At 41.6% G+C, this 22940-nt stretch overlaps 1 protein-coding gene across 3 annotated transcripts in view; it reads right to left on the reverse strand.

The window, feature by feature from the left end:
• HTR1F (5-hydroxytryptamine receptor 1F) overlaps positions 1 to 22940 on the reverse strand; it is a 118535-nt gene that overhangs the window by 14590 nt on the left and 81005 nt on the right. The window contains exon 3 of one of the 3 annotated variants that reach the window (XM_055802724.1): positions 6545 to 6635. The exons of the other annotated variants lie outside the window; for them this stretch is intronic. The gene's annotated coding sequence lies outside the window, so the exon portion shown is untranslated. The remainder of the gene's footprint in view (positions 1 to 6544; positions 6636 to 22940) is intronic. 3 annotated transcript variants of the gene reach the window in all.

Consider the following 22940-nt stretch of genomic DNA (forward strand, 5'->3'; position numbering starts at 1 on the left):
GATGTGGGCAGGTAACTGGTCAGACTCTCCATGAGCACCACAGGAGGTCTTTGTCTGGGGATTGTATCTTTCAAAGGGAGAGGGTACCAAATGAATGGGAAGTTCTCATTTGCTGCTTCGTATGTTTTTCAGTTGTGTGTGTGTGTGTTTTTTTTATTATTTTATTTTTAAAGGATTTAAATCCTAGCATTGATACAAATGAATGCTTTAGCCAGAAGAGTTTAGTGCACTCAGTGAATTGGCATAAGTGCTAATGGCAAAAAGCATTTGTTCCAGGCCTGTGTAAGCCATCTATGTCTGAGATCTGGGATGCGGATATGCTGGCAAAACTTCTCTAGTGCAGATTGGGGTTTTGCTTTCCTCCTTTTCACAGTTCCAACATACTCTGCAGCTCTTAAGCATGTCTTTCTCTCTACTTAGTTTATTATTGCATTACAACATGATCCCCTTTAAAAGTATCAGTATTTGGAAAAATAAGCCCCAGGACAGCCTGTATGAAATCAAGTGTGTGGTGAGGAGAACTGTGGAGATGGAGAGAGTGCGTCAGATGGGAAAGTTGAGGGGAGAACTTGAGGAAGCGGAATGCCTGGGGAGGAGGGGTGCTGGCGTACCCCCTGTATCATGCTTGCATGCCTCTATATCTCACGCTGCTGCTGAATCACAGAATCACAGCATATGGTCGGGGTGGGAAGGCACCTCTGGAGACCACCCAGTCCAACCCCCTGCTAAAGCAGGGACACCCAGAGCAGGCTGCACAGTCACATTCAGGAAGGTTTTGAATGTCCCCAGAGAAGGAGACCCCACAGCCTCCCTGGGCAGCCTGTGCCAGGGTCTGTCACCCTCAGGGTAAAGGCATTTTCCTTGTATCCAGATTGCATCTTCAGAATTGCATTGAACTTATTCAAATACAGTAATTTCTTTGAAGAACGAGGATGCCAAATAGGATGTCTGTGCAATGCGGTGGAAGTCGGCATTTGGGCTTTCTGAGTTGTCTGAGCAAGCTGGCATGGTACTTGGCTCCACATGGGACTGTGGTGGTGAGGATGAGCGGGAGGTGAGCTGGAGCAGCTGCTGCTGGGCCCAACCTGGAGCTGGGCTGGAAATGGCTTGTGCCTGGTTAGATAGGGACCTTGGCACCATGTTTTGGCAGAGAATGACTGCCTCTGTGGTCAGCTGGCACCACAGCTTGCTGAATAACCCCCGGAAACATTTCACCTTGGGTATATTTTTAGGGGTACAACACTTTCAAGAAAGCTTGTAACAGCAGGACAGTGTTAAAATGTGTCCAAACACAGAAACAAGGATTTATCTTCCCTAGGCAGCCTCCCAGACCTACCAGGTCTCCTGTTGCAGATGCTATGACTACTAAATGCCTTAAGCTCTCTCACACTTTGTGAACTCATTTTCATTTCTGATAGGAAAATAACAGACTGTCACACACAACTTTTTTTTTTCTTTGCATAATTCTGATGGAGTTGTGACACTTGACATACAGCACAGATGACTGTGAATGGCTTCTTAAAATTTAAACAGATGATTCAGAATGAATTATGAAAAACAACCTTATTGTCACAGGAATTCAGTACAGGCAGCAATTGTCTAACTAGATTATCCAGCTTCAATTGATCTCCAAAACTTCTCATTGATAAAGCAGCTAAAGAATCTTAAATGATAAGCCTAATAAACTATTTCCAAACAAAATTTCAAAGTTTTTTTTTTTTACTGTCGATGATTATTTTTTTTCCCTCTTGAGGATCTGTTGATGTTGGTTTTCTAAGATCTTTTAAAACGTAGCTTTGTGATTATGAAAGCCTTCAGCACTTTAGAGAAGTTTAGATACTATTTTGTTCCAGGGATGCTTTTGGGCAGAATTTCAGCTCTTTGTTTCCTGAGTAAGAAAAAAGCATGCACCTTCAAAAGAAGGTTGAGCAACTATCTTTTAGATTTAGATTATAATGCTAACACTAAAGAAGCAATAATTCTAGCAGCTGTTTTCTCCTTTGGTTGTATGCTGAGAAAATGAATTTTTTATATGATAAGAACGTTTATTTGTAACCTCGGTGTATACTTGCAATATATTTTAAAATCTTTCACAAGGACTGTTTAAAAAAAGGTGTTTGACAGTACTTGCACATGACAACAGGTAATATTAATTTGGTGGTGGAGAAAAGCATTAAATTGATTGTGCCTAACTGCCCAAATCCGCAGAAGTCACATCAGTACTCTGAACTGCTTTAGGAGAGTTCAAAAACCTCCAGTGGATTCTCAGCAATTGTAGGCTGTCTGTGGCCCCTGTAATTTCTGAGAGATAAAGATTGTAAGATGTGCTTTCACATAATAACATGGTAAAAAGCAGGAGTAAAGGACAGAGGCAAATGGTTAATGTACTGATCTTCAGAGACTGGAAGAGGCCTAGAAAAATCAAAGGCAAGCTATTGCTTCTGTACGATTTGGCTTATGTATGTGAGCAGCATTGTGCCTAGCACTGTTGGAAAGGCTGAATTCCTTTCCCTGGATTGCTCGCAGCCCACATCTCACATTGCGAAGTTGGAGGATTTAACTGTGGACTATAGCGTGAGAAACTATTTTTCTACCAGGAGACTGGAAAAGACCAAGTTATAACTTTGAAGGTTTCTGCTAAAATGCCTTTTCAGTTTTACCCTTGGAAGCTGCTGAAATTTATGGAAAAAGGCTTTTAACATTTTAACGATAATATATTGTTGACAAGTAATGAGAAATACAGAGTCTCGGATTGTTTGCCCTCATGTAGGTACACATGTATATATTTCGTTGTATTTGTGCCCATCATTTCTAGGTTTTCTATTTTAAGAAATCATTATTGAAAACTGCATTTCCTTAGTGTTCAAAATGAGCCTTTGCTCTTTGAAGCTGAAGAATATTATAATGCTAACTCTTCTGGAAAGGAGTAATGAAAAGATTCAGGCAAGTCTTCACATCTGTATAGTCCCTTGGTTTTTTTTCTAATTGCATTTCCCCCCCATTTTTAGCCACTAAATGATGACATTACATTCTGGGATTCTTCTACCTCTTTGTTTCTTGATTCACAATCTTTAGCATGTAGCTAGGTCATATATATCAAACATTTTCCTTCATAGTCCCAAGATGTAGAGGCTTTCCTAAAAAGATACAGAACTAACTACAGGTAGTTATATACACATGCATTAAGAGGGTGCTCTCTCTAATCAGTTGACCTGAGTATCTGTGGCTTCAAGTAAAACTACCAAGCCTGAGGAGAAATAGCCAAGTCGTTAGCTGATGACACTAACTTTTATGGCCTGTCCAGCTGTACCACAGCACCTTTGTGATATAATATGCAGTATAGCAAATCCTACAAAAAAGCCCACTGGGTTCAATTCCCTGCAGAACGTAAGGACTGGCTAAGTATGCAAGTCCCATGGTTCGTGGGCACCCTCCCCAATGCTTGAACATTAAAGTCCTGAAGATTGTGCCGTGGTTTCTTTGGAGCATGCGCTTTAAACAAACAAACCAAAACCAACCACCAAATCCCACAACAAGCCAAACCAAGAGAGGGAGTTTGTGAACGGGCACAGTCATATCTCGGGTAAGGGAGCCAGCAGAGCCTCTTCCTCTCTGGTGTGGCTGGGAGCTGCTGTAACTTTAGGCTCATTTGTTTATACCACCAGAGTATGCAGCCAGCATAAAAGCATACTTGGTCAATCTAAAAGGGTGCACAAATAAGCTTTTGCCTGCCTGGCACTCTAGAGGTGTGACGTGACGGTTTGGAACCGATGCTGGCCAGGGATGCTTTGGCTGTAGACACGCCACGTGTGTACCCTTGGTTAGGGGAGTCTGTAACCTCCGTAGGGTGCTCCTGCTCTCTCCCATGGGAACGCTCTCCTTCTCTGCCCTGGCTGGGGTGGTGCCTGGGGGTGGCAGGGCTGTGGCTGACCTCATCACCATCCTAGGCTTGTTTTGCCTTGCTGGGGGCTGCGGGACAGGGCTGGTTGGGGAGGGAAGGGCACTGCACCACCCTGGTGGCCCCCAGCCTGGCCAGGCCATGCTGCATCCAGGCACTGTGAGGATTGGGGAAGAATCTACCCTACAGCAGTGGCATTAGTCCCTGAAGCTTCTGGATGGGTATCTGGGGGCTCCAGGAAGACTTTCAGCTCCTGTGAGGGCAGGAGCTCTGTTGCATCTGCTGTCAGAACACAGTAAGCTCCATGCACGCTGCTCCTGCTGCTGCCTGTGTCTGGTGCTGGGGTGCAAGGGGTGCACGTTCCTCTGCACCCCCAAGGTACAGCTCCTGCTTAATAGGGGGATGGCTGAGCCCGCAGGGGCTGGTTAGTGACTTGTGACATTAGGAAAAGCTGTTGGAACAGATACAGTGATGTGGTTGCCAGCATCTGAAGAAATCAAATGTATCGTCTTGGAAGCTCCATCTGTTTGTAGGTATTTAACTCCAGGGTTTGGGCTTCAAAAGTTCCAAGCCATTAGCTGTCGTTTCCAGGTTTGCTGTTGCTTGACCTCTACTGCAACTTTTATTATCCTTTCTGATAATTCACATGGATTGCTTTAGACCCAGGCAAGCAATAACAATGTTTTCCTTCTGCAAATAATTTAATCCAGTTGCTTAGTTCTCTCTGTTTCTGATAATGATTTTTTTTTTTTGTATTAGGAGGCATTAGGAGCTAATTTAGGCTGTGCAGCTAACTTTGTCCTAAAATCTTAGAATCTGTTGTGTTGGAAATAACATTTTATTAAGATTGGATCTCTTTTTTTTGTTTGTTTTTTGGCTGGGTTTTTTTTGTGTGTGTGTGTGATTACTCCAGTATAACCTGGTTTGACCACAATACCGACTGTTGATATTCTCAATTCACTAGAACATATGCAGCACTGCATGGAAGAAAACCTCATATATGTAACCTTTATTCATCAACTAATCCAAATTTTAATTTAAAAGGGAACTTTAACAAGCAGCATAGGAGCCTTCAGAAAACATGTGAGGCAGTGCTGTGAAGGGGAAAAATGCTCAAATATACTGAAGTCCTTGCTTCCCTATTATTTTCAGTTGCAGACCTTTAAATGCCATAAATGTTTCTTATTCCAACTGAGATATCTGAGAAACAACACGGAAAGTAAGTGCAGAAGAACACTGAAAAAAGAACAAAACGAAAGAAAACCAATGCTGAAAAAAAAAATCCAAAAGAAACAAACAACCCCTCCCAAAACCACAATACACTTCCCTCACCACCCTACCCACCCCCTCACCCCCCCCCCCCCCCAAAAAAAAAAAAAAAGACTATCTCTAATAACCATCACATATAGTACAGGATCATTAGATTAACCTTTTTTTATGATGAAAAGCATTGCTGTAAGATGTTTCAGCTGTATTTAATGGCATCAGAAGCTTTATGCTCCTTATTATGTTGAAATGGATAAAGATTTTCATTTAGATAAATAGGTACCTGACATAGTCTGTTGTTTTTTTTGTTTTGTTTTGGGTTTTTTTTATATATAACTGCTGCTTTTATGTTGGCTTCTGACTTCTGTGATAATTAACAGCTAATTACTTTACCTAGAGTAAGCAGTGTTGAAGTTGAATGGCAAGAAGGATGTATGATTTTTGTGCAGGTGTTGCTTCTTGCAGCAACATCCAGCAAGAATGATGGAGCTGGTGTCCGTGTGGGTAATGCATGACAAACACGGCTGTCTCTGCCCAGCACAGTGAACTCTGCTGCCCTGTTTACTGGTTTGCCTCTGCCCAGTTTATAGAGAGAACTGTGGCAAAGTGTGCCTCTTCAGGCTTAAGAAAAAGATTTTCTTAAAGACAGAAAACATAAATCAGTTTGAGGGCTAGAGATTGTTATTCAGGTAGAAGTTGGTATCTGTGCCAAAACTCTTTCAGGAAGGTCCCTGTTGGATGCTGCAGCAGGGCAATATGGATCAAACAAATGTTCTGGAACCTTCATGCCTCCCTGAACTGATTTCTTTCTTTGGCACCAGGACATCTCCTTGACACCTTGGCACTCACGCTGCACTCCCAGGGTCCCGCACGCCCCGTGATGCCCAGCAGCTGGTGCCAAGGAGGGTGGTGGGTCCCTTCTGTTCCTTCATGACTGCAAAGATACTAGAAGATCTTGGGTGAATTAATGACTTAAGTAACTTTAAACGTAAAATGGATATTCCTGTACTCGTGCTTCATAAATACATTGAAAACTCTTCGCTGTGCAGATAGTCCTGGAATTGAAGGATTGAAGTAAGCAATAAAATGCACTTAGGCTAGAAGTATGTAGCTCAAATCATCTGTTAGAGCTTGCAGTTGTTCTTCCTTTGGCCTGACTGTGGGCTAGTTTAAGCAGAGCCATTTAATTTCATCAAAGGTTGCTCAGATGTCATGGTGTGGAGTGCCCCTAATGATCCTCGGAAAGTCGTGCTGCAGAGCAGCTCTGAAATAATGATGCTCGCTATTTACAGATGCAAGCATGGTCAGATGCTTGCACATTGCTCGAGGTAACCTTGTAAAGACAAGTGATTATTGCAAGTTTGGGTCTCCGAAACAAACCTGTGGTAAATAGCTGGAGCCTCAGGGAATTGCTATTAGCAGCACTGTATTCAGGGAAGCAGCAGATACTTTCTTCTTCTCTTAACCCCTCCTGGTGGCATAAAGAAATGCAAGGAAAAGGGGGTTTGTTCATCAGGCATTTTGAACACAAGGCGATTATTTCTCAGTCCTTTTTCCCCAGAAATTTCCTTCCAGCTAGAAAAACAGATGCATGCCAGCTGGGGCTCCTTGCCATGTGCCACTGACAGTATCATACACGTTTTTCTCTGCCTGTCTGAACACTTGCCAGACCAAGGCTTAAGGTCTGTTGGCCTTAATAGGCTTTAAGGAAAGAACTGTTTGATTGTTTCTTAGTAATATGATTTTTTTTCCAGCCTAATATAATTTAAAATCTTTTGCTGCCATGATGGTTGCTACAGAATATCAAGGAGGAGGATACTGACCAGTCTTCGAAGTTCAAGAAGCTGGGTTTTCTTTTGCTAATATGAAAGAGTAGAGAAGAGGTACTTGTGATCTTTTATTCAGCTTCTGTGAGTGTGCTTTCTTGCGGTTTTGTGTGGGTAAGAAGTATGCCTTAGAAGGAAGCTTGGCTGCGTCACTGACAGTATTGTGCTGACAAAAGTCTGAAGTGTAAATTGTTGGAAGAGATACCCGTTTAGGAAATAGATAGCAGGGGCTCTAAACTGGCTTCATTCCGTGGCATGACAAAGTTATTTTTTCAGTCTGAAACTGAAGCTGAAGTATTTGCTTTTTGACTGCAACTGTATGTGCCACTTTCACCTTATAAAAAAAATAGGAACAATAACAGTTATTTCTTCAGGCTTCTCCAGCTGCACGCGTTGGCTTCATTGGAGGTTGATAATAAAAATGGTGTTATAAATTGCAATGACTTACATATGGGAATAGGTCTTTTTAATATTCTGTTTGCCATAGATGATGATTGCTGCATTTGCACTTTAAAGGAGGTATGTAAAACCAGCAAAAGGTGTGTCATGGGAAAGGCAATTGCCTTTGAAAAGTTTTCATAAGCTGCGCTATTAAGTATTTATATGTGTAGTCTCAGAGCAGGTAGACTAAAACGTAACTGCCTTTAAGAATGTCACAAATGTTGCTTGGGACCCCTGGGAGAAGCAATATTTGGATCATTTATCTATCAAAAAAAGAGACTGATGGGCACAGGAACTTTCTTCTGACTATAGTAAAAATGGCAGTTTGTACAATTCTTGCTGTTTCAAGGCTTTGCTTTTTATTTAAGAGTATACTGCCCTTTAAGACCATTTGATCGGGACATTAAAGGCATGTTCAAATCCTGTGTCCTGTTCAATCAAGAAACTTTTATTCCTATATGTATGCTACAGATGCTAGAGAATTAATGATTCTGTTGGTAGGGGGTGAGGAATCCAATTGCCTCCTTCTGGACCTTGTTTTGTGTGGTTAAAAATTGTGTTTTACTGGCTATAAAGAAGCTTCTAGTGCTATTGCTGTAGCCATATACAGGAGAGTTGTTTGAAAAGACAACCAAGACTGCTTGTATTTATTAACTTTAGCCAAAAGGATAGAATCAACTGCTTGCTTTTCTTACGGCTCTGTTTATGACCAGAGAAAAGCTCATAAAATTCTATTCTCCATGAAACGGTAAAGAACCTTATGTACCAGTTTCTTGAGAAAGCTTTTCAACATCTAGTTGACTTCCTGCATATCTTTTAGAAGGCATTTAACCTTGGTTAAATATTTAAAGCAATTGAGTATCAACCTTAGGAAATAAGTTATATGTAAGTATCTAAAATTGTAGCGACTGAAAGAATTGAGTACTGTTTAATAGTATTTCCCGTATCTGCTATATTACAAACCCTGTATCAGGGACTATATTTTTGTGTTCAATACCTAGGCTTAATGGTGTTCCTGTTCCCCTAGGCACTACTGCAATTTTCCTACCCGTACATATGGAGTTAATGAAATAAACCTCTATAAAAGAGATGTAGCTCTTCTTTCAGTACATAGAATTATGATAGTAATAGTAATGAATGGCAATGGAAAATTCACATACATATAGCTTTAATTATTCAGATTTTCTGTGTTTGGACATCTGGATTGCCAACAGTACATGATACTTTAATTGGTTGGGATTCTTTTATTAACCTTTGAGATGTTTGATAATATTAGCAACAGAGTGACTATGATCAGGGAGAGAGGTTGAATATTCCCCCCGCCCCCCCATTTCCTTCCTTCTGTGCTAGAAACACAGAAACTAGTGAAGTTAAAGACAAGTTTTTGGCTTCTGCTTTAGCTGCAAAGCAATGTAAAAAAACAGATGGCTTAGTGTTTCGGGAGAGGTAGGCTAAGTACTTTCCTTTTGCTCCAGTGGCAAAAGCGTCTTGAGGACACTTCAAGCTCAGCCCTCTGTTTTGCACAGCTTTTAGGATATCTTTCTGTGCAATTTGACCAAATGCTCCCATTTGGCTGCCTTCCCCCATCCATACCAATTGGCAGCAGCGAGCTGATTACCCTTCCCCTGCCAATCTCTGTGCAGTCTGCAGGTGAGCGATGAGCACTGCCCGTTAGTCCTGCAGCAGAGAACCCAGCAGCAAATCATTCCTGATGTATCTCCCAGGTAGGAGATTTGCTTTTAAGGTCCAGTGTTTCTGATCTATAAGGTAGAAACCCAGCTTAAGTACACTGAAAGGTAACAGATGGTCTTGTTAGCTCTTGCTTGAACTTTTCAAGGACTACTTTTGATGGAGAAAGTACAATGTGGGCCTTGTGAGTGTAAGGGGAAATACTGAGTGATTTATTAAGCCTGGAGAACCATGTGGAAATGGAATGGGCATCTAGGATGCTGAAAAACCCTTTTAAACAAGGAGCTTACTGTTAAGAATGACTTAAATGTTCTTAGTAGAACTTTGCATTTGTGATGTTTTTTTATCTTAAAGCAATTATGATTTCAGCCATGTGTGGAACTGTAGATGAGTTTTTGAAGGTGTGAGCTCGGGTTAGGGTGCAAACACTTTGCTTCCCAGCCATCTGTTCAGGCAGTTAGAAAATGCCTGCTCTCCTAAAGGACGAGTGCTGAGGAGCTTTGATTTATGTGCAGGGTGAATTGAAATCAAATGCTGAACCTGTTAATTGATCCATTACAACCACCCTGCCAAAAGTTGTCTCCTCCTGGGAAAGGCCATCTAGGTTTAAGTGCCTTAAACTCCTAAGAACATGGATTCAGACATGGCAAAAAAAAAAAAAAAAATCATCACACCTTGTATAAAGCCACAGTAATTTTCTCAGTTGTTAGGGCAACAGGAGAACAGAGTTTAAGTAACTTAAAGATGATTTAGCTGGTCAGCAGCTGTAAACTTCTCTCTAAGTAAAGCCAGTGGAAAAATTCTTTGCCTAAGTACTCATTGATGTATTCAAGGATAATAAGACAGAGGAGGTCCTTGGGCTTTCTTGTACTCAAAGCAGAGGAACAGGTTGAAGGTGTCTTGCATAGAAAGATGTAACCCAGGGATAAATCCATGAAGAATAAATGTTGTAAGATTTTTCTCCAAGTCTTATTTTTTTTCTGTGGTAAGAAAATTAATTTCCCAGAAATAAGAGTGTGGCTGAAAATAACTGTGCTTCAAAGGACCATGTTCTCCGCCTTGTCAAGTAAACTTGGTGCTTAACTAGAAAGTCGATCCCTTTTCCACTTCAGATGGCTGAAGCTAAACTGTGACACATATCTGATTTCAGTGCTGTTGGCAAGAGGTATTGTTTGAAAGCAGTGGGACCAGAAAAGAGCTTTTTTGCCAAGGATGGCAGATGACCGAGCATCAGATGAGGCATCACCAGTGTTGTTCTGGGGCAGGTTATCCATGCCACATGCTTGCGTGTGGGCCACAAAGGGATCTGGCATTATCCTTACTGCACTTGGCACCTCAGCAAGCAAACTACACACATGGAGTTCAGGAAAGTGAGCTGGAGCGATCTGTGTAGGTGGTAGGCTGTCTTAGAGCACATTTAACACTGGCAACTTCTTCTCTTAGTTTGAGCTTTACCTCCGTGTTTTGCACTGAGTAAGTCTGTCTTTCTTTGCAGAAGAAAGAAATGAGGCTGAGGAATTAAAAGTAACAGAAAGCATTTTTTCTTCTGTTGGAGAAAGCTATCCCAAGGCTTAAGCTCCTGATAGTGGAGAAAACTCCACAGTTGAGATTTATTCTAACACAGCGGTACCTTGCTTGAGTGTATGGACAAAATGAAACCTACCTGGGTCTGTCTTTGTACTAATGACACTAAATACAATGGACTTGGGGACTGGGAAAGTCAGCTATTTCCAAAGTGACAACTCTGTGTTCCCTCTGGGAAATTCCTGTTTAAAAGCTCAAGAGAAATGGCCCTAGCAGCCACCCACGTTAAAAATCCCAAAGGAGCACGGTTCATCTGGCGCCCTGTCTCCTTTTCTGCACTGGTCAAAAGGATTAAACCTAATCACTCGGGAAGTCGGTGGGAATGACAGCTGTCTTTTACACCCCTAGCATAGCTGGAGGTGGTATATGTCCTGTTGCTTCTTCATCCATGAACTGTGGCTTAAAATCCCCATAGGGAAGCTCAGAGAAGCTTTTCTCCCAGGAGGGCCTTTTGCTGTGTTCAGAATTAAAAAAAAAAATACCGTGCTAGAGCATTAGAGAACAAGCTGGAAGTGAATTAAGACAAATCAAGTAGCTGCAAGTGCTATTCAGAGACTGTTTCGGATTGAAATAGGCACCTAAGAGCATGAAGTGTTCTGTCAAATTGCTGAACATAAGGGTGGAAAATCGAGGAAGTCCATTTTGGTACACATGTTCAGCCGCATTAGTTAGAGCAAAGTGATGACTTCCTTCTGTTGGGAAACATTGAGTCTGTACCCTCAAAACAAGAGCAGCTCCATAGAGGGAGAGCTAGCATGTTATTGTGTACGGGTTCCCCTTACGACTCGGTAAGATTTCTGTACTCATGTGTCACACTCCACGTTGGGAGTGTGGAGAGAAAATAATGCTTTAAAACACAAACGGTGGAATTTACTTGACTAAATGCAGCCATCTAATCCTGAATTGCCACCCTAGACAGAGAAGCAGGCATCTCTAGGGGACAGTTATGCTCATCCTGAAGTAGATGTTTCGGTTGAGTCAGATTAATTATGCCTGGAGGTGCTTATTTCTCCCCGCTGATTGTAAAAGGACCCTAGGAAGACTAATTCAGTTACAGAAATCTGCAATGTGAACCTCTAGAGCTAGAGGAAATGAATCCTGCCCAAGGTACCAGTAATAGAAAGTTGGCAGATAGATTTCTAAGCAGAACGTTTATCATGTCTATAGTGGTGGTCCAAGAAGGTTACAGAAGTGCTTAAAAGCTATGGGGATGTCGGGGCTGCAGTGGTTCATCAATGAAAACCACCACCAGACCAAGGGGATGAAAGAAGAATTTTTTCAGGATGATTGTACTAATGTTAATCTCGAGATCACTTCTCTTGAGGAGTTTATCCCATAGGGGTTCACCCGTAAAAGGGAACTCAGTGGAGAGGCAATAGGGAACTGAGGCTACATCTCCTTTCAGCCTGTCTGTGCAAGTCCTTGCTTATAAGGTAGGCACTTTCCTATAGTCCTTCTGACATTAAAATTTTCCTTTTCCTTCTCTCTTCTAATGGGAAAATAGTATATGGTGCCACCTGGATTTTATCTTATTTGTAATAATCTGTTTCTCCTAAATGAGAATATGGAAATCTCAGATGCGAGGTAATGGCCCAATTTATGGAACTAAAGAAACTTCAGTGAGTCTACAACAATGTAATTAAAATCTCAAAGAATTTATATGTTTTTTAAACATGCCACAGACTTTGAGATATGTTGAGGGCCTGTGTCTAACACAGCAAAGTCTGGCTATTTCACTGTATTAGACTATACAAGCATTTCTAATTTCAAGGACATGAAATTACAAGCTGCTAAATATATATGTATATTTTAACCAGTACGTGTCTCTATAAAGACAATGAATTGTGACTGCCTTCTCATCTTGTGCAAAGAACAATAAGCCTTAGAAGGCAGAAGCTTTAAAGATTGGTAGTTTAATTAGAAAGTGCCCTAAATGAAAAGTCTCAGCATTTTAATAAATTTCCTCTGGGATGAAAGAAGTTTCTCTCAAAGGAAATTGCAGCAGATGTGCAAGTATTTGGGAACACTAGGGAGACCTTGGCATTTGAAGGCAGGGAACTTTAACTGTGAAGCATTTGCTCCTCGTAATTTTGAAGTACGTGCCTATTAACAAACACTATGTACGTGTATAAAACTGAAGAAGTGCGTATAACACACATTAAAAAAAAAAGGAAGGAATAGGTATTTTTCCTAGTAGCAATGAGGGGGGCATAGGACGGTAGCAGGAGAAGTTGTTGCAGGGGTTAGTGAGGAAACAGCATAGCTTGAAAGGGACACCTGGAGCCAAAGATGGGTCCCCCCCTGCCAGGGCTGGGCAGCCTGCACAAAAATCACCCCTTGCTACCACCCGCGTTGCTGGTGGGGCTCCTGAGAGTTTCTGGCATGCCACGTGCCCTCAGCAAAGTGAAAACTGGCAGGGGTGGAGGGGAGGGGTGAATCTCTCCTCCCAGCAGCTGCTCTCTGGTCCTCTTGGACACCATGGCTTGGTGTTCCCAGCTGATGTCTTCCAGCCTGGGCCGGGCGAGGTGCAGGAAGGGGGCACCCACTCCTGCACTGCTGCCAGCATCCCCTCCGCCCACACTTTCCCCAGGACAGCGATTCACATCAGGGAGGCCCGAGAAGGCAAGCTCAGAGCCCATCCTCACCATCTGGATCTTGGTTACCTTGCTCTTCTCACCCTGATGCTATTGGGAGTTACTGCTAATAACTCTCACACCCTTCCTCCGAAGTGATGCATGAATCACCTGGAGAAGCTCCTTTGGGCCGTTGTTTTGAAATGGCTGTTCTGAGTGATGCTGCTACAGGCTCCGTTATGAGAATCTGGTACGTAGTGTCTTTCACTCTCTTTACAACCTAACTGATCTAATGTGCAACAGGCTTCAAGGGATTTTGCTGCTTAATCTGTATTTATTTGAAGCCACATTTGTTCTTAGTGTTTTTTTAATTAAACAATCATAGAAAGTTACTTTTGGCAATGTATGCTGCTAGATTGGCTTCCTGGTAGTTTCAGATCAGTTAGACTAATTTTCTTAAATCTGTGTAAAATGTATTAAATCAATGTTTTATATAATTTTATTCCTCAGTTCAGCCAGAAATATAACTTTCTCTGCAGGAAATGTCCAATTGACTGGTTTAAAGTTTCTTGCCAGATCCAAGATTGTATTAACCATTTTACCAGCATAAGGGGGGATTGCTGAACAAACATCTGCTTTGGGAAGGTTTATCAGATTTTCACCCCCTCATCATCAGGTTAGTGCTGTCTTGTGCATTCAGTTGCACAACCTCAAAGCACTGTCTGACAATTTACTGCAATCTTCGGCTGATTCCTTTGACCTAGAGATTGGGATTTAAAGGTTACAAGTACTAGGCTAGCAGGAAGCAATTGTTTTAGTAGAGCGTCAGATATATTTCCTGCATTGCAGCAGTTCTGATGATGCTAGTAACAAAAAGACTTTTCTTCATTTCCAAATAATACAACGAATGCTTTTATCCAATTAAAGAGTCCCCAGACTGCTGCTCCATACATCTTCAAGCTCCTGCATTGCAATGATAGCATTGGATATGGGGAAGGGGGACTTGGGGAATTGCCCTGCAATTATTTGGTGTTTAGGAAGGACGACTGGCAGGGATTTCTAAGACTTGTGCACCCAGAAACATAGGAGGTTTCATATTCCACAGTATCTCTGCCCACCCCGCTGTACCCAAGCACTGTCCCCTGCTTGAGCCTTCTTCAAACAGGTTAATTCCTTTGCAGATGCTCTTAGAGTTGGCTGACCTCAGGAGGCAGCAATTAAATGGGTGATCTCAAACAACACTGGAGTTGTCATATTAATTTTCCTTGGCGTGTGTGTGTGTGTATATATATATATATATGAATATAACCTTGTCATATTAATTTTCTATGAATTCTGTGCTGATTTTAAGAGTTACAGGACAATGAAGGTCCTCTCCAGACCTTCTTTTCCTTGGAAGACAGTCCAGGTGTCTAGAATCCCGTCTGGGATACTGCAGTGTAGATGAGCAAGGATTTCTGCAATAATCATGCCAAGTTCTACGGTAATGACATTAGTTCATCAATAGAATATCAATTCTCCATTATTGTCTCATTTGGAATCTTATAAAACTATTTATACAAGAAAGCTGATTAACATAATGATGTGGCATGAAGCAGTAACAGCACAACAATAAATATTTGTTTTAGGCATTTTTGTAACAATACATTTTTCTAATAAATATATAGCTGTTTTTAGAGCAGCAATTACATGAGTTATCACATTAATTTTTATGGAAAGTATTAAAGTATGGGCAATTTCATTAATCTAATGAATAGAAGGTTGCATACAGCTAATGCTAAATGATGGGGAAAGGGAGATTATTAGGAAGACTTTGTATATATATATATACAGTAAGTGATCCTTAAGGACAAATCAGGAGAGAAATTTGCTAAGCAAGCATCCTTTACTGGATTGATGAGTGTTTTGTTTTTGTTTTTGTTTTTTTTTTTTAATTTGTTAGACTACTGGTTTAGGCAATCCATTAGGTATCTAATGGAAATGTTTAAAATAACTATTTATAAATTACAGTTCCATTAATAAGCCAAGTAAACCAAGTACAAGTGCAGTATGTAAAGCTGATAATGAAGTCCATGTAGCACGCAGCAAACTGACTGGGCATATTTTCTGTTTCTAGACTACATTGGCTGAAGATAGAGAGTTCAATCCTGACTGCACAGAGCTGTAGTAGCAGGACAAGATATAAATGGGCTTGCTTGTAATATAGAAGTGCTAATTCCCTGTCTCAAAAGCAATTGGCGTGCTTAGAGCTAGGAAGAAATTTTACCTATGAAGTGCTATCAGATTCTCCTAAATGCAGTTTTATTCTGGACTCCTCCCACTGTTATCATAGGGTGCTTGGGGCAGGGAAGCAAGTGTGGAAAAGCAAACTCCTTTCCAATGCATGCTTAATTTTAAAGCAGGTCAGGGCAGTATTTCTAAATCTGAACACACCGACACTATTCAGAATACTAACAAAAGAAAAGTGAAATAAGGCAGAACGTGCTCATTCTTTGAAAGATTTGCAAAAGTTCCTTAACAGAATAAATTATATATTTTGTGTTTTGAACAAAGCATAAAGGAATGTGGGGGTGATGACTGACAAGTTTCAGTCTTGGGAATGGTAGAAGTTTGAACATGTTTCAAAAAAGACCTTGAAAGTCGGAACGGTTAAATCGTGCTGTTTGCCTGTCTTTTCCATGATATCCAGTTTGAGGTGCAGAATGAGGACATGTAGCTGTTTATAGTCCTTTTCAAAGGGGAATGAAGTGTTTCCACATAATGCTTTCAATATTTTTATCTCTCTGGGGATATAAAAGTGTCCTTTTTGGGAAGAAAAGGAAAGAGAAAAAAGGAGGGGAAACCTGAAAATGTTTGGGTTTTTTTTTTTTTTTTTCCCCCTGACTGTAGAAACTGCTTTATTACTTAAAAATAACCATTGCATTTCTTTCTCAGAAACCCTAAAACTTGAGGAGCTTGGTGTGCAAATGTGGAAGGCTGCAGCCTGAAGGCCAGTTTCTCTGTCAAAGCTACTGTTGTGCATTTTGTGCCCAAACGTAAGTTCCTCAGTCCTTCGTGCTTGTCAGGCTCCAGTTCTCATACAGCAATTTATTCTATGTTATATGAGGTGTGCTAAAGAGAAGTGTTTAGAAGAGCAGAGCACACATGAACAATGCCTTTCTGTAGCCCTTTGGGGTAAAGGCATGAATCAGAAATGGGCAAGCTGCTTATGGCATCGCAGAGCTGGCTTAGATCTCCTCTGAAGTGTGGGACAAAGGGTGACTAATGCTGCCTCGAGGGTGAAGGGGAGGTGTAGGTGGGAGGGTATGAGCTGGACTGGAAAGTCAGAGGGCTGCTGGGCTGCTCCTGTCAGGGCAGGGGCGATGGCAGCAGCTGTGCTTCCTCCCTCCATGGGCTTCCTCCCTCCATGTGGTTGGTGGTAGCAGCCAGCCCAGGGCAGTGGTGGCTGTGTGTGTTTGAAAGGCTTCTGGCAGAGATAAACTGGACATCCTTGGCAGCCTGATGTCCTAGGAAACTGGGAATACTTAAAGTTATAGCTGGCTGTGCCTTGCTGTAGGAGAAGCAGGAATAATAATGCAGATCTCTTGGCAGCATCAGTTCAGAGCTTTAATGACCAAATGGCCAAGCAGCCAACAACTTCTAAAGGAGCTTAACTGAAAAGTGTCATCCTCCTGTCTTGGCCATAAAGAGTTGGGGCAATGGAAAGATGAGATACTACTGAGGAAATGGGGAACACAGAAGGTCATGAGTGCTTCTTGTTCATCCATTTTTTGAAATGTGATGAGACAGTTGCCATAGAAATTCTATTCTCTGCTTGATAAAATGTGCACCAGTTCCAGGAAACCATTGATGGTTGTCACAAATAGCTTTCCATAAATTTAAATATCTCAGAGTAATGTAAGGGGAAGATCTTTTGCAAGATCTGCTTTTACTAGAAGGGCAATATGCCCGAGTTGGGCATCAGCTGTTATATGTAGTCTTCAAAGTGAATGTAGCTGCAGTTTGTTCTAGTTGTAAACAAAGGACAGCATATGTTTTTCAGAAAAAATATTAACTTGCATCTTTTCTGATCTATCAAAACTCTCTTGTAAATAATCTTGATTTACACTACCAGACTATAAAGTTACAGGAATTAATTTGGTTCAGAAGACAATTTTGGTTGTTTGAAATGATGTACTCTGTAAGAATAAGGTGCTTAGTAAGAAACAGTTTTTGGCTGTAAATAGTCTGGGGTATTCAAACCTTCCTAAATACAGCTAGTAAGTGTATTCTGAAAGGTCAGTTAGCAAGAAAGATACTTCTGCATTCTTTTTGTGGCTAATATTTATCCTAGTTGTGTGCTCCGGTATGGCAGGAGGTAACAGCAGCTGGATGGAGAGCACTGAGCATGTAGAATGGTATGAGCTTCTGGTCTGCTTTTCTGGTTAGCACCTTGCTCTGCTCAGCCCAGCTGAAAGCAAACCCCTTTGGGCAGAAACTAATTCGTTAGAGTGAAAGTTGAGCTACAACAGGGAAGAAAGAATGACCTGTACCAAACAGCCTATTGAAATAACACTTAAGAAAATGAAGGCTCTGAAAGTATTTTGCAGATGAAAGAGTCAATTCATGGCTGCGTTTAGTAGCTCACACTATCTACAAAATCTTGCCAGTCAAGCATTATGCTTATCATAACTTTTTTTTTATCCTGAGATTAAAAAGATATGACAATTAAATCTAGTTATCTATCTGTCTTTATAGAAGACTAGACCCTACTGCAAATGAAGATAGGACCAACTGATTTTCTCTTAGAGCTTTCTCGACTGGAACAGCATCCTTAAACAGTCCTATATTCTTTAAGAACCGAGGCTGACTTAAAAAAAGTGAAAAGACTTGCTGCTTTCCTTTTCTGATAGTTAAATTTGGATTTACATAAAGACATGCCAGTAGTAATTCGCTACAAAATATACCTGGCCAGGTGAATGTGCTATGTAACATACAGATGGAATGCTTACTCAAAAACCACAGTCAGAGGAGTGTTAGTTTGTCTCCTGTGCTGCCCTTCTAGTCTAAAAGGGCCTCTTAGGCCAATCATGCCTTAAAAGTTGAGGGTAGGGCAGCTGCAGGCTAGTATATTAATTAATGGGAAGGCGAAGTCTATGTGAGATTCTAGGTCAGAGATTTAGAGTTCCCGTTTCTTTTCCATGGAGCCTGCCAGCTGCTATAAATTGCCAAAACATCCACTGCTACTCTGATGGGGAAGAATGAGCCTAACAGCAAGGCAGCACCCTCAGGGCACAGAGAGCTGGCACTTGACTTGCTCCAGGGCCTCTCTGGATCCAGCTGGGAACACCACAGCCTTTTTCTCCGCCTCAGTCCCTCCCAGATGTCCTGCCTGGCACAGTATCCATTCAGTCCTGCTCTGCTTGTTATTAATTCTTACTGTGAGGCAAGTGTGCAAGGAAAGTCTGCTTGAGTCCTATGGGAGCAAGAAGAGTTAATGGTTCCCCTGTGCTGGGATCTACTGAGCAGAAGTGAGCATCACCCCTCGGGCAGCAGATGCTGTATTGGGAACCTGGGGGACATGGGGGTCCCAAACTGGCTGCCATCATGTGTGGGATTCAAGGGGATTAGAGGTGCAGATCTGTGGTTGAGGGCTGTGGAGGGATGCCATCGCTGAGAACTTGCTGACTGACATCTAGTTCATTAGAGGACAAACTTAATTTTGTACTATTGATTGCCAGAAGCCTAAAGCCACACTGAGGTTTAGTACTCTGTTTCTTGCAGTTAGTGCAAACAAGTGTGGTCTGGTAAGAATATAAGGTACTTGTTCAATTGTAAGACTTACAGACAGCTTTATTCCTAGGAATAGTGCATTTATTCATCATTGTGTAAGAAATTGCAAACTTGTTTTCTCAACATTAATACTGATCCTGTTCTTACCTTTTCAACCTCTGATTCGTCAATATCGTTAACACTGACAGAAGTCAATTTCTTGAAATGGACAGATTGTCTATCCTGAAATGGCCTTCTGTGAGGCTCTCAAATTTGAGGGCTCTTAGTGCTCCAAGTTAATTTACATGATGCTGCTAGCATCTTGAAAATACTCCTATCACTTTGTAAACAGTGTGCTTTGACAAATGGCAGTCTATTGTCAATGGTCTTGTACCTGCTTTCTACTTCTGTGCTTTCATAACCAGACACACGACAAATGTTACCCATGCTGTGTGCGACAGACATCCTTCTTCTCTCTAAGAACATACGTTCTGTTCCATCTTGTTGAAATGGGTAAAAACGCTACCACTTGGTGTGTGAATCTGGCAGCAATACTGTCCGTCCATAGACAAAGTAAATGTGTATTAATAAATGATGACTAACAGACTTTCTACTTCTACAGTTTTCTATTATGTTACCTTAAAGCCCTTTACAGTCTGTGTCAGAGTTGCATATTCTACCTTTTTCTTTCATAAAAGAAGAGAAATATAGAAAGACTAAATGCCTTGTCCTGCCTCCCAGGGGAGATGATGGGAAGGAGCACAGAACAAACCTCTAGGTCTTCTTTGCCCCAGCCTGCACTTTGCTTGTCCCCTTCCCCTCCGTTCCCAGCGGTACTCCAGAACCTGCCTGTTGGGTGTGTTTTTCCAGCAGAGAGGTTTGCACCAGCAGGAGTGCCAAACACAAAATCCACCTTCAAAAAGAGATGAAGAGAGCAGAGGAGTGCTTTCTAGTGGGTAGGCTGACATGCTTAATGACTTGAATTGGGGGAACGGTCTTTTCATCTTGTCTGTTTTCCCATTTGGCCTTTCCTTTTTGGTTGGCAGCACTAGCTATGCTTGCTCCCAGTTAGAAGGGAAGGTTTTCAGTGGATTTGTGTGTGCACACCTGCAGGGTTGAGAAAGGAACAAGGCAACCTGCCTGGAAAGTGTGCTGTCCCAGGGTGAAGCTGCCCTATTTGTGTCGCTCCCTTTAGGAACCATTACAAAGAACAAGAGTCTTGCTAAAACAGGAGAGGTGCTGGAAGTATCTTCCTTCTTTCTGCAGTCTGCAGCCTGTGCCATGAGGTACAGCTCCATACGGATCCCTTCCTTCCCATACTCTCCTAAATATTGAAACTTGAACCTACTTGGAAGGATTTTCCCCGTTATGTGCTTGAACCTTTTCCTCTCATGGTGATTTCTCCTCTCCCCAGTGAGGCTCTAGATTTATTGTCTCTTTAAACACACATTTGTGTTTAACTTTTGATACACTCAGACTACCATGATCTCCTACATTAAATGGCAACTTAATCTATTCAGCCCTGTGAAGCACACAGCTGTCTTTTCTTAAAGGAAAGAAACTCTTTCAGCTTTTAAAACCTTTGGTATTGAAGGATAGAGAACAGTAGAAAACTGCCCAGTCTGTGTGTTCTAAATCTGGGAGATACATGTTTTTTTAAAGGAATAAATCAATTACCTCAATTTCTCTGCCTCTAAGTCACTGGTGTTGGAAATATCCTAAACAACTCTTACAGAATGTTGCAAGATTTCTTATTCCCAGCACATTAAATATTATTTTGTTCTCTGACCATGTACGCCTCTGGTAAGAAATTTCTCTGCCAGGAATACCATGGAGTGTGCAGAGTGCAGGGCACAGTCCCTGAAGTGGATGTGTCTAGCTCTATTTAGAAAGACTGATACTGCTCTTGGAGTAGGTGGTGTCTCTTAAAAACATCAGCTGAGAAGCAGATGGAGTGTCACCATGATCACGTCTTGGTGACAGGTTTGAAAGGCTCTGTTACCAGCCTGGTTACAGCAAGAGCATCACCATTCTGAATTAAGTTGCTTGAGCCAAAACGGAAGGCATCAAAAAAATATTAGTTCTAGCTTTGGAATACCTGATGAATGACGGGGTTTGGTATTTATTTAAAAAAAACCCACAACACCAAACCCAAACAACCGAACCAAACACCTTCCCTTCCCTCTCAGCCAGTCTCCTGGCTGCTTTTTATTTTGCTGTAGCTCAAGATCCAATACCATGTATGCTGTGGTGAAAAATATCACTGATATCACATGAAGATGAAAGTTAATTACTGTTTTCAGTGCTGCTTGGAGCATTTAATTTCATGTTCAATACAAATGAAACAAACTGCTTTCAGAAAATAGCTTACCAGTTTCTTCCCTTTGTGGTTCCACGGAGGAACTCTCCATCTTTTTTTCTGGATTACCTACTCACTTGAAAGAACACTTTTGCCCTGGCTGAAAGTCCCCACGAGGAGTGCCCCTGACTTAAGGGAATACTGAGTGGGAGACTATCAGGAATGAACTGGAGATTCTTTACTTCTAAATATCAGAAGGTAATAAAATTGCTTGATAGGAATCTATTTGTTAATCTGTTAATCCACAGAGAAGATGTTTTTCGTGATATTCATGATACTTGTGATAATGAGTACTTGTACGTTATAATTAGAGGCACAGGTTTAACAACTTACTACATGGATTTACTATCTGCCTTGCAAAGGACAAGCCCCAAAGGGGCTACATTTCAATGTGTTTGAAAAGAAGGGAAAGGACAGGTAGATGTGCAACTGTTCTGCACAGTTTCAGGTACAGCTCCCTGAATAATTAGCCATGTGGCCGCCCCTGCATTGCCCATCTCCTTATGCTGAGTGAGTAGTGATAGCGGGTGTCTAAAGAGGAAGTATAGGGTGCAGCGTCTACCTCCAGAGTATTGCTTCAGCCTCAAAATACTCTTTTAAAACAGGGACTTTTGACTTCATATGGCAGTTATTGCAAAATTGCAGAGAGTAACAGCAAAGTTGTGACAAAGCCTGAAATGTAACAAAATTAAAGTGACAGGCAGGCATACAACTTACAAAATTGTCTCCCTTCTCCTTTGGTGTCACAACAACTCTTTCTTTAGTTCTGGTAGAAAAGAGATCATGAGAGACTGGCAGATAGGAGGCTTCCAGCTTGCAAAATGTTTCTAGCACCAGGTACAGCCTCATCTACCTGCTGTAAGATCTGGAGCCCTGATTATCTACGGCTAATCATTATTTCACAGGTAGAGAAGGCATGAGGAGGGAAAGAGAGAGCTGACCTGAGCTTTGTCATGAGCAGGGTGAGGTGAAGGCTGAATTCTGCTTTGGTTTATGACTAGAATGAAACTGAACTTTTTGTAATTTTACGGCTGTTAGTTTGGGTTCTTGGGAGACAGCTGGCCTGACAGAGCAGCGGTTTATCTATCCTGCATTGGCCTCCTGCTGCCTGTGCTTTGCTAACCTTATTGCTAGGCTTCTTCTATCGTACAAAGGTCCAGATTTCTGCCAAATTAGCATCACACAACACCAATCTGCTGCTTGGGGGTACTGCGCGGTCAGTAAGTCAGTAGCTAGATTATAGAACTTCTGTTGAGACTTAGGTCTTTGCAATACCCTTGGTAGCTCATGACTGATGAGTGTTAAATACAGCCATGAAATCTCATAAAGGCCAGTTGGACCTTTCAGAAATAATACCAGTAGTTGTGATTACAGATTAAAGGCAGGATCTAGGCCTCATTTCTGGTTATAATGCATCACTGTTCATCATAAGGGACAAAATTTTAGAGCTGAAGGCATCCTGTTGTGGGGGACTTTCCCTCTGTGTTGAAGCGGGTTGGTGATAGCCAGCATTTTATTATCTGTATTGGCACATATTTCATAAGTCAGACAAA

This window comes from Falco peregrinus, chromosome 4 (genome assembly GCF_023634155.1).
Source record: "Falco peregrinus isolate bFalPer1 chromosome 4, bFalPer1.pri, whole genome shotgun sequence".
In the NCBI taxonomy this organism is placed as follows: Eukaryota; Metazoa; Chordata; class Aves; order Falconiformes; family Falconidae; genus Falco; species Falco peregrinus.